General features: G+C 37.0%; 1 protein-coding gene across 4 annotated transcripts in view; it reads right to left on the reverse strand.

Annotated features, from left to right (window-relative positions):
• Window positions 1-17,527, reverse strand: part of LOC115455655 (trichohyalin) — a 102,735-nt gene that overhangs the window by 38,276 nt on the left and 46,932 nt on the right. For all 4 annotated transcript variants that reach the window (XM_037436733.1, XM_030184308.2, XM_030184309.2 and 1 more), the window contains one exon: window positions 13,672-13,701. The gene's annotated coding sequence lies outside the window, so the exon portion shown is untranslated. The remainder of the gene's footprint in view (window positions 1-13,671; window positions 13,702-17,527) is intronic.

Raw genomic sequence — 17,527 nt, forward strand, 5'->3', positions numbered from 1 at the left:
CACCGTGGTCGAAATTCGGCTAGGAGGGATTCGCAAAAATTTTAGTAAGTCAATATTAAATAAGAATCATTATTAAATCGATCACAGGTTGATAGCATATCATCGCTGTTTATTCACAATACGAACAAAACAAAACCGGTATAACTCAGATTAAGTGTTTTTGGTATTACAAACACGATCCGTGGATCTATAACGGTTGATAGGTGCCCATTGCTAGTCCAAAACTGTGTTAATAACACGCCATCTATACTTATAACACCGAATTTCAAAATTTATTGATTCACATCGGGGTTAATATCTGTTTTGCATTTATTAATAATTGTGTCGTACGAAACGGGATTTCGTAATTTTTATTTTAGGTTAGATTTTTGTTTTAATTTATAAACGTGACGTCATAAATGCATAATAAGGGTCAATATCCATTATAAGTAATAGATATGAATTTCTGACATTAAATTAAAAAAATACAGACATACTCGCCTAATTTCTTCTCTCGAAACTTGGTGGTAATTTTGCCGTCGCAAACTTATGACTTAATTAATTTATTTATTATCACTTCATATACGAATGTACGAGTATATAGGACGTAATGCCATAGGCATTCTCTACCAGTCAACCTTAGATTAGTGATGAGATAAACTTACTGGTAATTAGCTGTCGCAAATATCTGACTAATCCATTAAACGAAAAAAAAATACACATTCGTCTAGATTATTCCTCACAAATCATTGTGGTAATACAAAACAAGTAGAAAAAGGTTTGGTATTTTTGTAACTATGTTCTAAATAAGAATTATAGTCCTATAACTCGAATAGATTATGTTCTAAATGATGTTCTAAATAAGACATAACCCAAAGTATCAAGTCGAGTAAATTATCTTGTAAAAACTTGCATATTTTTAAATTAAAGTCAAGATTCGTAAGCGACTATTTTTTAGATACAGTTTTTTTTTTTTTTTTTTTATTGTTATAAGTAAATACAATTTTATGTTCTTATGTACTATTACAATGCCCTACAAAACTACTTGCGCAGTTTGTCTGCAGGAACATAACGAGCCTTTAACTTATTAATAACATTATCATGCCTTCAAATCAATGTACGTACAATAATAGTACCTAATAAATGCTATGTAAGTTATTGAACATATATATTATATATATATATATATATATATATTAGTTAACGGATTGTCTTATTTATTTCTAAGTCTACAATCTTTAACACTAAGTTGAGATCACAATTGTTCAAAACGTTAGTTCGTCTTTCACTATTTAAACTGCGTGGTATGAAACCCTTTTAACTGGTGATACAGGTTTACTAGTTATAATCAAAAACATTTTATTATTAAGATTTTTAATTGAGTAAAAAAATAAATTAAGTTATAAAAACCCTTATAATTAAAATATTCCTGTAAGTACACCCTGATATCCTGTATTTATACCCTGATCCCCTGTATTTATACTCTGATACCCTGTATCTACACCCTGATACATTCCATTTATAATCTGTCACCCTGTATTTATACCCTATATCCTAAAATAATACAGTTTTTCAATAATAGGAACTAAGTTCATAATGCGTACAATTTACTTCAACACAGATGCATGCACGAAAAAATCGATTACAACACCCATATAAAATCGATTTCAAAACGCAACCAGGCTAATTTTCCATGCTTTTGCACAAGGCGAATACATTCACAAATCTATATACGAACATACATTCTACTAGCTTGTATTTTTTAGTGATTTTAAGGCGTTTTTCACACGTTGAATTGAGAATCTCTTTCTTTTTTGAAGTCGGTTAACACCAAAACTATTATAAAATACAGACGTATGCCGCACTTATTTGTAAGCCGGTTAATATCCAAATCTTAATAGCTATTAATTTGAATTATAAAATTCAAATTTCTTGGTCAATTTATAAAGATTTTAATTACATAACATTACCGTTTCAATCATGTTAGTTGCGAACAATGGGTCGTTATGTAGACCTGCCAACACGAATGGTATTGATTTGTACCGTTGACCTCAGCCATTGTGAGTGCGAACGCTATATGATTTTTTAATAACTTTTTTAATAGTATATAAAGCTGAAGATTTTTTTTTGTTTAAGGCAGTAATTTCAAGAACTATTAAACTGATTTTGATTATTTTTCACTTTTTTCACTATCATAATATTTTTTTCTAGTGCTGTAGGCTACTTTTTGTCCCTGGAAAATATTTATCCCGGAAAAAAAATCACGCATCCATAAGCCGGTTTTTAATAATTCAAATTTTAAAAATAATACAAAATTAAAAGCTTAATTTTAATGTCTAACGTTCGCGTAAACATAAGAAATCATTAAACAATACAAAATTTATTATACAAAAAATACCGGAAAGAAATAATACCATATTAAAACAATTTAAATAGGTGCAGACGATTTATTACGGCAAATACATTGTTACAAATATTAATGAATAGAATAACCACGCACCCAATCTTTCTCGAAAAAAACTTCAGTTATTTGTCACGAACCGCGATTCGTCTTGGAACCCTGCGGCGGTCGCACTCACATCATTATTTTTTATCGACATTTCTAAGAGTTACATCACTAGCCCTATCTATTGTGCAATGGACAATCACTAAAAATCAAAACTTTCACTATATCGATAAAGTATTGATGGAACGTAATTAAGTCGTCCAAGCCCATTTTGCAAAGGAATTTATTGATATTTAAAATCGATTATCGTAATCGATTTACCGTTTTGTATGAGTTGATTAATTGGTTAGATCAAATATTGAGAAATGATGGTTCAATCAATAAACTATTGTTATTTTAATTACTGTGTGTATATGCTATAACATGATTTATAATATATATTATTGCAATAAATTAAATTTTATTCTATTAAAATTATTTTTTTGTTATATATTCGAAACTATGAAATTTCGTTAGTGAAGTTTAAAAAATGACGGTAAAAAAAAACTTTTGTTCAGTTTTTTTTTTTACTAATTTAACACCATGTTTGGAATAGCATCTAAAATGGTTTTTAAGAATTAACACAATTAAAACCTATTAATTTCTAAATACCATAACAGGTCTGTTAGTATCATAGACTACGCTCCAAAAGAGCTGATGACAGAGAAGTTGCGCCACAAAAGGAAGATACATCACCAGTAAATACTACTTAAATGATTGATGATCACAACTCTTCGGGTGAGGAAACTTGTCAAATAAATGCATGAAATTATGTTTCTACACTAATTTAGTGTGAAATATAACCATTTTTGCATAGAAATATGTTTCTATATGATCTAAAAAGGTGTTTGTAGCCATCCTTAAAGTTACTGGTGGTAGGCTTCTCATATGTGAGAGTCCGCCTGGGTAGGTACCACCGCAATGTCTACTTCTGCCGCCAAGCAGCAGTCTGTAGTCACTGTTGTGTTCCGGTTTGAAGGACATTGTACCCAGTGTTACTGCAGGACATAATAAGATTTAACATCTCAAGTCTCAGGATGGCGAGCGCAGTGGAATACCAAACAATACTTTGTAATTCAAGGTTTTGGGTGGTGTTTCTACTGTTTATGGGCGGTCGAATCACTTACGGTTAGGCAAACGGTAAGCTCGAATGGTAATTCAAGCAATAAAAGAAATCTTAGATGTGTGAACTAAAAAATGAAGAAAACATTATGTCAACCTATAACTTCTTTTTTCTATATCTCGAATTTCTAAAGTCGTCAGCGCTACCACAATTTTGTCACAAAAGCTTGTTTTTATTAATAATTATTATATACACATGCACGCCTTGTATCCTCGAACGGGTTAGCAGAGGTGCAACTGGTGTATTCAGCGTGTGTATTCCGTCCCATGATGTGATGGAGGCGAGCTTATTGCTATATATTTTTTTTGAGATAACAAACAGCTGCTTAACAAAATTTACAAATGGTTGTTACTATTATTTGCGTGTTGTTGTGTCGGGCACAAATTCCAGACTCCATGATACTGAGCAGAAGAATCTGACGTCACTGCCCGATGGTTCGAACACCGGGTCTTCAAAGCGACGTCCTACTGCGCACACAATACAACTATGTCGCCAAGCCATAAAATGTATTCCAGGAACATACTTTTAACATCTGATGACTATTATAAAACTCAACAATTTCTAAATAACAATTTGCAACTCAACGACGCTCATTGAGTAAGGAAATAAAAGTGAACTTGTCGGGTATCTGGGCCACCCGGTTAGAAACTTCTCACAACGTATACAAAGTTGTGCGAACGCTTCATTATTAGTCATTAGATTATCCTCACGCCTTTGCTTTTAAGGGGTAAATAGATGTAAAACTTGTGCGTCTGTTCTTCAAACTTTTTCCGTCTTATGTGATAGAATTTTGCAAAATTATCATAATTTTAAGAAAATTCTATTTGTAAATTTAGTTGTAGGAGGAAATCATTAAAAATTGAGCCACGATATCCTAAACTATAAGTGCTTCCTTCAAACTTAAGAATGGAATTTTACGCGGATACACCCGCAAATAATTCTTGTGGTAGGCCTCTCGTATGCGAGAGGCCGACATGGAAGATACAAACGCAATTCTATTTCTACCGCCACGCAATCAGCATGCACTGTTGTGTTCCGGATTGAAGAACATTGTAGCCAACATAATGTCTTGGCATTATGAGACTTAACATCTTATGACAAGCATTTAGTATCACGCAGTACTTTGTTCATGGTCTGTATGGTGTTACTGCTGTTTATGAGCAGTCGTGTCCTTTACCATCAGATGAGTGGCATCTTCGTCTCATTATATGCAATAAAAAAGTGTGATATTCATTGACCTGACGTCGACATTTCTGTCTAGATGCCAAAAAGTCGATTACGTTTACCTTAAACTGTGACCTCACAACAGTAAATCTTATTCCTTATTCAGCGCGCCTTGCTAAGTACAGTTGTACGCTGTTTTTGTTTTTACATCTCGTGTGCATGAAGCTGTTGGACGACCGGGTGACCTTAAGGCGCCGCGCAGACGCTTTAAACTTGTCGGGAAACACTTATATGAACATTGATGTGTATTCTATAGACACGAACGTCCATATAACCTTTTTGTTCAAAACCTATTTATTCACTTGAACAACAAATAATTTTACTTATTTGACTTATATTTTTTATTCAAATCCAGGTTTACACTTAGACTCGAGTTTTTTTATCATGAGTGCCACTCCGTACACAACCACAAGCTGTCAATATTGACTATACTAAATTCAGATTGAATGTATTGCAGTTCAATTTCGTTGAACACAGATGTTCGGAACTCCAAATCTAGTACGTAGTACATATATATCGATGTGTATGAATAACTAGCTTTTAGTTGCGGTTTCGCCCGTGTGAAAGAGTTTTTCTAGAGAAAAGTTCCGCTATATATTTTTGGAAAAAAGTATCTTGTATTCCAGGATCTCAAAATTTTACACAAGTTCATTATAAAAATTCTATATTTATCCCATGCGGGATTACAACGGGACCTCGCATCATAACTAGTTAGCCACGGTGTTGGCCTTACCTAAGGTATAACGTTACCTCGCATTCCGATGGCGGATTTAATCAGATATAATGATTTTAATTTACCTCGGTTACTGACAACCTAGAGTTGTTAGTAGGATCTTTGTGTCCGCCTGTATAGCTACTACCTTACACATGGTATAAGCCATAGTGACCTAATATCGTCAGTCAACACTCTCTCTCTAAACTTCCATTTCGCTTATCATCAAGTGCAGGGTATAAAAAAAAGCATGGACTATCAAGATGGAACTCGCCGGTTTGTTCCCCAGAGACTTTTGGAAGTTGTGGCTTTAGCCTCAGTCTGGTTGACTTATAATCCATTTTGGTTTTTGATTACGGAGGTTTATAATTAAAACGAGTTCTTACACTAATAAATCAATCATTCAAGCTCTATAAATTATCACAAGCACGCATTTTATCCCTGAAGGGGTTGGCAGCGGCGCAACTGGTTTGAACCCTTTTTTTTTCTTTTCGCGGGGAAATCACTTTAAGATCCCGCATTAGTCCAAGGAACCAAGGCGGGTATGTCGGGGTTGCCAGCACGCTATGCACGTCGGCGAACCGACTAAAACCCCGCGGTATCCTTCATCGACGCATTAGAGGCGGCTCCGGGGTACCATAAGGCATTACCTCAGATCTCTACCGGAACAACCTCTGCGGTGTACTGTGTAAACAGTCCGTCTGTACATTGAACCCGGCTAGCGTTTACAACAGCGGCGAGGATTAGCGCACTAATTCATCTCATTTCAGGACCGACTTACAGGCTCGAAAGTATGTCCAATGCCCTGATGGGATCCCCATTAGTCGCCTTGTACGACAGGCAGGGGTTAACCGTGGCGATATTCTTTCGGGCCCTCGTCCACAGGGCTGTGGTGCCGGGTCAGATGTCATCACCTCGGCGCCTCCTTCTGCTTAGTTGGCGGCGGACGGGATCCGTTCGCTCTCGATCTCGCTCAGCGCTCTCCTTCTGCGACATGACACGCTCGCAGAAGGAGACTATCGCCGTCCATGATCTCCTACTGTCAACCATGGTGGCAACCAAAGTCGGCAGCGAGAGGTCTTCCCCGACGACTAAGCAGAGAGCACTGCGTTCTTCATCCCAGGCTGGACAATCTGCATGTGTGTGCTGAGCCGTATCCTCGCGACAGTTACCACAATGATGGCACGCGGCAGTCTCTTCCTTCCCAATCCGACACAGGTATGAACCAAAACAGCCGTGATCAGATAGCACCTGTGTCAGGCGGATTGTAGGTGCACCGTGACGCCTATCCATCCACTGGGCGAGGACAGGGCGCACTGCAGCCACGGTTCGCGTTCCTGCGCTTGGGCTCTCCAGCCTGGCTATCCATTCCTCCACAGCCAGCTTGCGAAGCGAGACTAAGTAGGCCTCAATCTCTTTTGGAGCTGGTCTCTCTCCCTGAGAAAAGATCTCTTCCCGCCAGTGAAAGGCCGACGCGAGAACCTTTGCCTCCAAATCCCAGGGCGGAGTGCCAGCCAGAATACATGCCGCCTCGTGGGATATCGTGCGGTAACCCCTGACCATTCGCTGCGCCACTACTCTTTGCGGATGTCGCAAAAGGGCGATGCAACGAGAACTCAGGGATTCAGCTCAAACGGGAGACCCGTAAAGGGCCATAGATTGCACAACCCCCACGAACAAACGTCGGCAGAGCATGCCGGGACCATCCAGGTTAGGCAGCAGTCTTCCCAGTGCTCCTGCCGCTCGTATCAACTTGGGAGTCAGTTCCGTGAAATGAGCGCAAAAATTCCACCAGCTGTCAAGAACAATACCGAGGTACTTCATCCGCGAACCGATGGGAATCCGCGCGCCCTCAAGTGGCCCCTTCCGAGGCCCATGAAAGCAAAGGGCCTCAGATTTATCAAGAGCCACCTTGAGACCTAACTTCCGGATTCTACTTACTACGATTCCCGCACCAACCGCGGCAAGCAGAGAGGTCTCCTGGAAGGACTGACCGGCTGCTGTCACAAGTGTGTCATCAGCGTAGCATACGACACTTACTCCTCGAAGAGTATGACCACGAAGCACCCAGTCGTAACCGATGTTCCATAGGAGAGGGCCGAGGACTGACCCTGTGGAACACCGCACGACACGGCTCTTCGATGCCACCCATCAGCGCCCGGGTAGACTACGTATCTGTGCAGCAGGTACGAGTGCACCAGACGCCGCAAGTACGGTGGCACCTCGTAGTACTGCAGTGCAGCTTCAATGCAGGCCAACGGCAGAGTGTTAAAAGCGTTGGAAATGTCTAAAGACACTGCTATAACAACCCTGCCCCGAGCCACTGCGTCCTCTGCTAGAGCTTTCACCCGCAGAACTGGTTTGAACCCTGACACCTCAACACTGCATTCGCACAATGAAACATCTACGTCACCGATGCGGTCGGCAAAATTTATCACATTTTTAATATAAGAGTTGGAAAATAGACAAATCTTTGTAAGAATATCATAACTATTATATACTAGCTGTGCCCGCGGTTTCACCCGCGTTTTTCCCGCGTAAATCGCGATCCACGAGAATTTCTTTAAAATTAATCATTATATTTACTTAAAACCATAATATACGAGTACTATTAACCTAAATCTTTCTCAAGAATTGCACTATCTTTTAGTAAAAACCGTACAAAAATCCGTTCAGTAGATTTTGAGAAAAACGATCACATACAGACAGACAGCTTTTAGGGGCTTTATTTTATAATATGTATAAATAGATAGAACATAGATAATACAGTCTTGACATCTCAGTAATACCGTCAGAAAATCTATAAGAAAATCATCCGCCATAGAAGCATATTCTAACTTGCTGTATAATAACTTAATCAATGATTCCCTTACAATAGCGATCTAGGGCGACGGTTACACGCACAGGGCCGGGTTCAGGCTGTCTAGACTTGAACCTAGGCTTTGAAATCACACTGAACAGATATGCTTTACTTACTTATATATAACACTAGTTGACCCGACAGACGTTGTTCCGTCTTAACTATGAATTTGCAGCGCGCATTCTGTCAATCGCTAACAGTTATTTCAAACAATTGACAGTTATATAAAATTAATATTTTCGTTAGGTTTTCTTAAATTTTCTAATTTTTCGCGCAATTTTTTTCTTTCATAAGAACCTTCTCCTGACAATGACAAACACAACAAAAAAAGAATAGTGAAATCGGTCCAGCTGTTCACGCGTGATGTGACCAAGGGAAATAGGGATTCATTTTTATATATATAGATTATTATACACGATAAACATACTAAAATAGACACGATGCAATTCTACTGTTATTGAGCAAGTTTGTACAGATCTTTGGATTTTTGGTTTGCCAATAAGCTGTACAATGGATTTTGATGTTTGACATAATTAATGTAGTGGGTAAACATATGGGTTTCTTTTAAAATGTAATAAAAATGTGTTAATAAATGCTTACATAATGAATTTTATATGACGGCATCTGTGTTAGACTTTGCTACAATATGCACGGAATGAGGTAGGATATTTCAAAATACTCAACGGGTAGCATTAGCAAAATTTGTATAGAGAAACAATTTTGGTTATACTTAAAGGCAGAGCGAGAAAATGCAACTAAAAGCTAGGATTCAACTTTTTAACTAAGAAATTAACCATCCATTATTAGGTCAATTAAAACAGCCTAGCTTGCGCCTGCGCACCGGCCTGTGATAGTGAAATGACACGGTAGACACCAGACGACGAGACCCACCGTTAGCGACTACGGTACTTGATAACGGTGACGCAACAACCTTTGGTTCAACGTTCACTCGTCGATATTCGGGCTATTGTTTTAGATTGATTAATTGAATTTTCAATCCAATTAGAATGTCTTAGAGTTTATTTTTAGGGTTTTGGTTTTGGGGCCTTAGACTCGGCAAATTTCATTCACAACTTTTTTTTTATAAAGACGCGGGAAATTGACTCCACTACACCTGATAGTAAGTGGAGTGGGATCCAATGGAATGTCGACTGACGAGAGATGATTATCCCTCGGCAGTCGACATAATTATGCCGGCCTGTTGGAATCGGATATATACAGGCTGGAACTATGACAGTTTTAACACCTTGTGTACGGTGGTCGCTATCCGGGCGGATACAAAATATATCCTTCCACCAGTAAACATAATAATAGCGTTAACAATTGTAAAAAGGCATGTTTACAGCGCCTGTTAAGATTGACAGTCGCACACTTATGACAGCAAGCGGTGAGTTCAGCGAGTTATGGACCACTAATCTGATTATGAGAAATAGATTTGACTTTTATTTTTCTTTCTTCTTTCCTGCCAGTCCGAGATGGCTTCTTTGTTTATTATGTAGTTTTTCATTTAATTTATGTCCAAATATCTATTGCTCGCGGCTTCGCTCGTGTGGAGGAATTTTCCGGGATTAAAGTCCCGTTATATATTTTCCCGGGATAGAAAGTAGCCTATAACCTTCCCAGGGTCTTTAATTATCATACATACATACATACATAACATCACGCATTTTATCCCAGAAGGGGTATGCTGAGGCGCAACTAGGGCACCCACTTTTCGCCAAGTATGTTCCGTCCCATGATGTGATGGGGGGCGGGCCTATCGCCATATCGGGCACAATTAATTATCTCCATACCAAATTTCATAAACACGGTTCAATAGATTTTAATAAAATCGATAACATACAGACAGAAAAAAGGACTTTTTTCTAATATATATAGATAAAATGTCTGTAGTTATATAAGCGACTTTATTTAAGTAATAATTACTTTAAGCGCAACTATGTTCGCCTAAGTGATGAATAAATTATTTTATTATTTTATAGATATCTGTCTACCTCACAAGTTTAGGAGTGAGTTTAGTTTGTAAAGACTTGTAGAACACCGTTATTCGTATCTCGGGCGGAAGGACTGCGTTGTAGACAATAGATGCTATACTGTTATTATATTTTTGACCTGATTACCTTTGAAAAGATATTTCAGTATTGTCGTGACTTAAATATTACTTTTCTTAATTATGTTGTGGCCTCGGCTTTATTATTTTTGTTGAAATTAGTAAGAATTAAGGATTTGCAGTTTAGGGGAGGCCTATGTTCAGCAGTGGACAGCTGTAGGCTGATGATGATGATGATGATGATGAAGGATTTGCAGTTGTATTTATTAGCTTAGCGAACTAATGGAGGATAAAAATATAATTGCAAAGGTGTCTTATTGACTATTTCATTGGACCTATAATAGTTTGATCTTTATCAAATACTTTGTAAGTAAGTAAGGTGTTGGCTATTAAGTTGATTATTGCATATTTCTGGAGAACATCTTACATCACATATTAAGGTAAAAAAACTAAAACCAGCAACTGGTATAATTCGTAGAAAAATACCACAAACAAAAAAGAAAATTTACGCGAAAATGGAATCTATTGCTACTCTCCAAGGTTGTCGAGCCGATCGTCTCCTTACGTCATCTCTGTAGGATGCGGTCAGTGGCTCCGAGGCCTTGATGACGTCACGCCGCTCCCCAATGTTCAGAGACCTTGTGATCTTGCGGTTAAGTAATGTTTTACCATCTCGTTCAGTATGATGAACACTTAAGAATTCAATCCAAAATTAATTATTAAAAGAAGGCATTGCGTTGACGAAACGAAGCAATATTAAATGATAATGTATATATTTTTGGCTCAATTCTTATGAACCTATTTTTAATACATATAAAACCAACTAGGCTATTGAAGCGGCAATAGCCTAGTTGGTTATGGAACGAACTGCCGAGACGAATGTCCGCAGGTTCGAAACCCAAGGGCACACACCTCTGACTTTTCTAATTGTTATGTGCGTATTCTTTGTGAATTATCGCTTGCTTTAACGGTGAAGGAAAACATCATGAGGAAACCTGCATACCTGAGAAGTTCTCTATAGGGATTTCGAAGGTGTGTAAAGTCTACCAATCCGCACTAGGCCAGCGTGGTGGACTAAGGCCTAATCCCTCTCAGTAGTACAGGAGGCCCGTGCCCAACAGTGGGACAATATACAATACAGGGCTAATATTATAAAAACAAATAAAAGATTACAGAGGGTAAACTGTTAAGCTAACGTATATCAATAATATTTAATTTGCTAATTAACACGACTTTGTCTTAGTTATTATTTTTAAATCGAATCAAAATCCTTACATACAAATGAAAGTCCACGCCGCGTCTGTCTGCACGCGATAAACTCAAATACCGAACTAATTTCGATGGAATTTAGAATAAACATAATCTGAGACCCTGGGAAGGTTATAAACTACGTAATTTCCCTACAAAATATATAGCGGGACTTTTATCCTGGAAAAACTTCTTCAAGCGGGCGGAGCGGTGAAGATTTTATCATTCTAATACCTAATAATATATTTTTGGAATAGGGACAATGTTGCTAGGACTTTAATAAAAATAGACGTGTATTTAAAATTGACTCAAATGTTACCTCTTTATCATATTTTGGAATAGGGACAATCTTGCTAAGACTTTAACAAAAATAGACGTGTATTTAAAATTTACTCAAATGTTTCCTATTTTCTTATATATGTTCTAGATTTAAATGTTTCATTTTGGTTACCACATTCACTAACAAAATAAAATAAAAGTACCCACGTGAAGTTATTATTAGCGTTTTGAAAGATTACTGTAATAGGTAGGTACTAGAATAGACAAAAGATTATTACGTAATCCAGACTTTGTATTCAATATGTGATTATTTATGATATAACTTCCGCGGAGGAAGTGACGCCATTTCCCCCGGCGCTTAAGGTTGTCCGTATGACTGAGCAAAAATATATTTTTATTGCAATGGATATTTTATTGAATGTTTTATTGTTCGAAGTTTTTTTTATGTTGATAGATGGCGTTGTTAGCTTAAGGAACTGAATATGAGTGTATCCATGAAGGTCAATCTCTGTTATCCTACAATGTAGGGTTTTCACATTTTTTATTATAATACTATACATTTTTAACTCCTAAGTGGCGTAGTTGTATTACGGTAAAGCTGCAGTGCTGAGGTCTCGGGTTTGAACACCGGGTCGGGAAGGATATTGTTTTTTTTTACTTAGTATTAGCCCGAAGTCTGGAATTCGTGCCCGAGAAGGTGATAGGTTCGCTTCTTATACATAACGGGCGGCAGTTGCGCCTCTGCCTATCCCTTCGGTGGTATGTGTGTGGAAATATTCATTTAAATCTACGTAAAATATTTTTTAGTTAGAATTTATAATATTACTTTGTATTTTTTGTAGTCCTTCACTTATCTAAATACATACAAATGCAAAAGAATAAAAATAGCTTATTTCATTATTTCCAGTCCCCATATTCTGAGTCTGAGTCTCCATAGTCTGATATTTGGTAAGTAAATATAATATTTAAAGACAAGTCACTAAGATTAATTTTCCTTTAATTAAATTTAACTACCAAAATATTAATAAATAAGGCCTATTAAAAAGATGAAACGGAATGAGGTAAAAATGTAGAGTAACAATTGCACAATACAAAAATATTTATATCATAATTAAGCTCACGAGGAAATATAAAATATTTAGAGAATTTCATTGATATGGAAATATTTAGTTAGCGCTTCCTAGTTGCTTCAGATGCGGCAAAATAAAAAAATATACGTAATTTACATTAATACGTGCTATATAGGTCATTTTATATTTTATTATTAAAGACAATGGCGTGGTTGTTTTGAATGATGGAACTGATGGTAAACGTAACGGTGGTACTTCAAAAAATTGACGAATGAACAGAGTAAGCAGACACGTTTTTAAATACATTTATCATAAATTTATGTGATTCAAAATCTAACAGAAAAAGAATTTTGAAAATCCATCCAATGATAAGTAAGTTATTAAGCTTTGAAATTTGGTGGAAGAAGTAGCGAATAACAGTAATGGCAAACTGTGACGTCACCAAGTGTCACCGGTTATTACGCTGCTTGCGTGAGAAAGAGATAGCGCGATAACCTTACCATGCCCCCACTCTTGCTCTCAATAATATCTCTTTATTAGATTTCTTTCTCTACTTTTTCCTTTCCGCTAATATTTTTATATTTTAAGAAGTGGCAACCCTGATTCTCGAGCAAGTGAGTGTAATTAAGGAAATTAATTACCTGCAATACTTTGTAGATATGGTGAACAACCTGTAACAAAATAAGAACGTTTTATTAATTCAATATACTTTTAACGTATTATTATAAGTATAGATACAATCGGAGCTTACAAAATTGTGTTTTATTAACATTCTGTATAAACAGTGCCGCCGAGCGGCGCGTCTGAAGTGAGATAACTTCGCCGCTGATTTGTATAAACACAACATACAGTATGATATATTTACGGAATCATTAATTTTAATATTCATTCATAAACAGAATATTTTTATTTTTTAAAAACAATTGCGTTTATTTATACATTACATTGTGACGCCATTCTTTTTTTGATAAAATAAACCTTATTGCAAGGAGTAACAGTACAGCAAAACAAGTACTAGCTGTTATATCCCAAAATTAATTGTTATTCACCAGTTTTATCACAATACACCTACATTTAGATAGGTAGTTAGTACTTCACTATCAAGAACAAGAACCAGTGTTAAAATGCGGGTTAAATCGCTTTCTTTCAATTAAGCTTGGTGTGTCAACAGTTTTTATCGTTGAGGTCAATGACCGCAGATAAGGGACCATTAGCATGCTACAGTGAAAGGCGTGAACACTTGATATATGGAGGCACATAGCAAATATTTATATCGTTTTATAAGGTTTCTTTATTGGCGAGATTCAAATTGCTACTGTATATTTATAAGGCTTTTTTTTTTTTTTTTACGTATGTAAATCGTCAGTTGACTATCTCCCGCCTTGGGATGGGCGGGAGAGCGTGTCAGACTTTTACTGACTAAGAACCTACGGTGTTCCCATCCTTTGCCTATGTGCCTAGGTCCAAGATCCGGTGGCATTGAGACCTAGGCAGGCACCGGCCCTAAAGGGCCCCGCAAATTATGCTGACACTGCTCTTCGAGGCGCGCGTGGAACACTACGCGCCGAACACACGGGGTATTTATAAGGCTTAAGGTTGACATACTGTATTTTTAAGGAATTATGTATAACATTTTTTTAACTAGAAAACCACTGAAAGGATTTGGAAGGAATTTGGTACATGGATGAACCATATCCTGGATTGAAATAAAGGTTAATTTTTACCCCGATAATTAGCTCCTGTAGAAATTAATTGAATTTATCAATCTGGCCCTATAGATTGCAATAGTATTTTTGAACCTTAGTATTATTTAGGATTTTTGTAACAGAAAAGGCCTTTCGCGTGGTCGAAGCCTCTGCTAATACCGGTTGAAGAAATATTTAGAGATTATTTTTCATTGCCTATTCCTAATCATGTCTTTAACGTTGGCAATGCATTCATGATTCTTTTGGAATTGTTAATAGGTGGGTAGTGAAGGTCACTTAATTCTGGTAACACATTTACTTGCCAGCTTTTGATATAAAAACTACCCATATAATGACTTACAATTATAATACATGTTTTGAATTTTTTTGTGTTATATATTATAATGGCAGAACGTGCATCATAGATTCTTTTAGAGAGGTCTTTCATGAAAAAAAAACGAGCAAGAACTAGCAAAAAAGCAAAGCTGTTTTATTCAATCAAGTGATTTATCGTGTACGCATTACCAGCGGCTAATAGGCAAGTGGAAACGAGATTACAATCTCGAGTTCAACGCACTGTGCACTGAACGCTTCCGATTTTTTCACACCTTCCTCTGACGAACTGAAATTAGTTGGTGCGATTTGGTTGCTCGCTATTGGCAATCATTTTATTGTTAAAATTGTTTTTGTATTTCTATAATTTCCTCGCAATAAATAAATAATTTCAGCCCTGTATACTGTCTCACTGCTAGGCACGGGATTTCTACCACTGAGAGGGATTAGGCTTTAGTGTACCACGCAGGCCTAGTGCGCATTGGTAGACTTCACACACCCACGAAATTCCTATAAACTTTTCAGGTATGCAGGTTTCCCTACGATGTTTTCCTTCCTCGTAATAACAAGCGATAACTCACAAAGAAAACACACCATTTTTATAAGTCAGAGTATGCCCTTGGGATTTGAACCTGTGGTCGTTCGTTTCGGCAGTCCGTTCTGCACCCAATTAGGGTTCACTTCAATACAATCAAAATAAGCAAATCTTTAACTTTAAAGTTCTAAGAAAAATTGACTTTAGATAAATTTAAAACCACCAATTTAGAATACACAAACTAGGATAGGAAACGATGGTACTCGTATGATAAAATACTAATGGCCCGATTGTCTAACACAAAAAAGGTAAAAAGAAAAGACAATAGTAAAGGCGTTGTAACAGAAAGAATAATGGATTCTCAGTAATTAGGCAACTAGATCGCAGTTTTGTAAGTAATTATCAGCACATTACAAAAAGGTAAGTTTACAATGTAAATTGTAGAATTCTTCATAAAAAATGTAAAGCATAGTTTACATTAGACTTTGTCGTACGAAAGACGAAACAGAAACATTCAATTGGCCTCTTTGAATGTTTGGAAATTATAATGTTATGAAATTCTTGCCTGGACCTTCAGATAGAAAATATTTAGGTAAATTTATCAAAAGAAAACTCAATTGATTTGACCAGTATTGCATATTTCCTATATGCGAAATAAATTTGATAAATTGTGGGTGTATCAATATACCATCGTAACCTTTTACAATATACGCAATCATAATTATTGACAGCTACTATTTATAGTAAAATATTGATTGGAACGCAAGAATTCGCATTTCTCAATCGATAATAATCACAGAATTCTAGAATATATTTTCACTCGCTAACTCCGGTTGGAAGTTGCGAAATATATATTGCATGCACACAAAATGTTCTCTAAAAAGTTATAATTTGTTAAGCAACTGCAATATACGGCTACATAACTGTCTACAGTATGTAAAGGAAAGTCGCATTTTGTGACAACCTATACGTCATACAGATGATGATGATGTTATGATTGTAGCAGTTTTTTTTAAGTAATATGAAGGAGCTAAAATTTTTTTTATATTGAATGGGAAAGTGACTCAACTGCACCTGATGGTAAGTGGAGTGGGGCGCAGTAAATGTAGACTGACGAGAGATGATTACCCCTCGACAGTCGACACAATTATGCAGGCCTGTTGGAACCGGATATATACAGGCTGATCCCGGAACGCGAAACACGTAGGTGGGCCACTTTGGCCACTTTTAACACTTTGTCGCTGTCCGGGCGAATATAAAATATATCTTACGCATGTAGGGGTTTTATAAAGGCTAATTGATGTTTGTTACAGACGCAGTAGTCATTCTAAATATACGAAAAGCAAAGTTACAGATCAAGGGCCTATTTCATAATTTTCAAGAAAATAAAAATGTTTTCGCTTTTTATCAGGCGAACGGCAAGCTTGTCTTGTATTGCTTGTCAAGCTTGCTTTGTATCAACAAAGCAATAAAAAAAAAAGTTCCTTCAGTTAACTTATGAGACATTTAAATGCATATAGTATATATTTTTGCACCATTTATTTGGAAGTTTGACTTTTGTATTTAGTCGCATTACATATTCGACGATTCGCGTATATTCAAACAACGTGACACCCTAAGTCTGTTTCCTTTAAGATAATATACCTCCCAGTCGAACCTGTCCTTGCTAAAAAACTGGATAAACACGGTTCTACCACGATTAAACATAACCTTTTTTTTTTTTTTTTTTGGTTTCGCGGAGAAAGTACCTTATTACTACCGCTCAGCCTTCGCGGGGGGGCGACTGAGCGGTTATGCTGGGGTAACCGTGCCTTACGGCCCGGCGTTGAGCCGCCCGGATTTGATGGTGTCCTTCGGGCGACCGCCGGGCCGAGTCCCTAACACTATATACAACTTAAACCTATGCACGGCCTACCAGCTAAAACTCCGCGGTGGCCCTCTTCG

Source organism: Manduca sexta, chromosome 9 (assembly GCF_014839805.1).
Source record: "Manduca sexta isolate Smith_Timp_Sample1 chromosome 9, JHU_Msex_v1.0, whole genome shotgun sequence".
NCBI lineage: Eukaryota > Metazoa > Arthropoda > Insecta > Lepidoptera > Sphingidae > Manduca > Manduca sexta.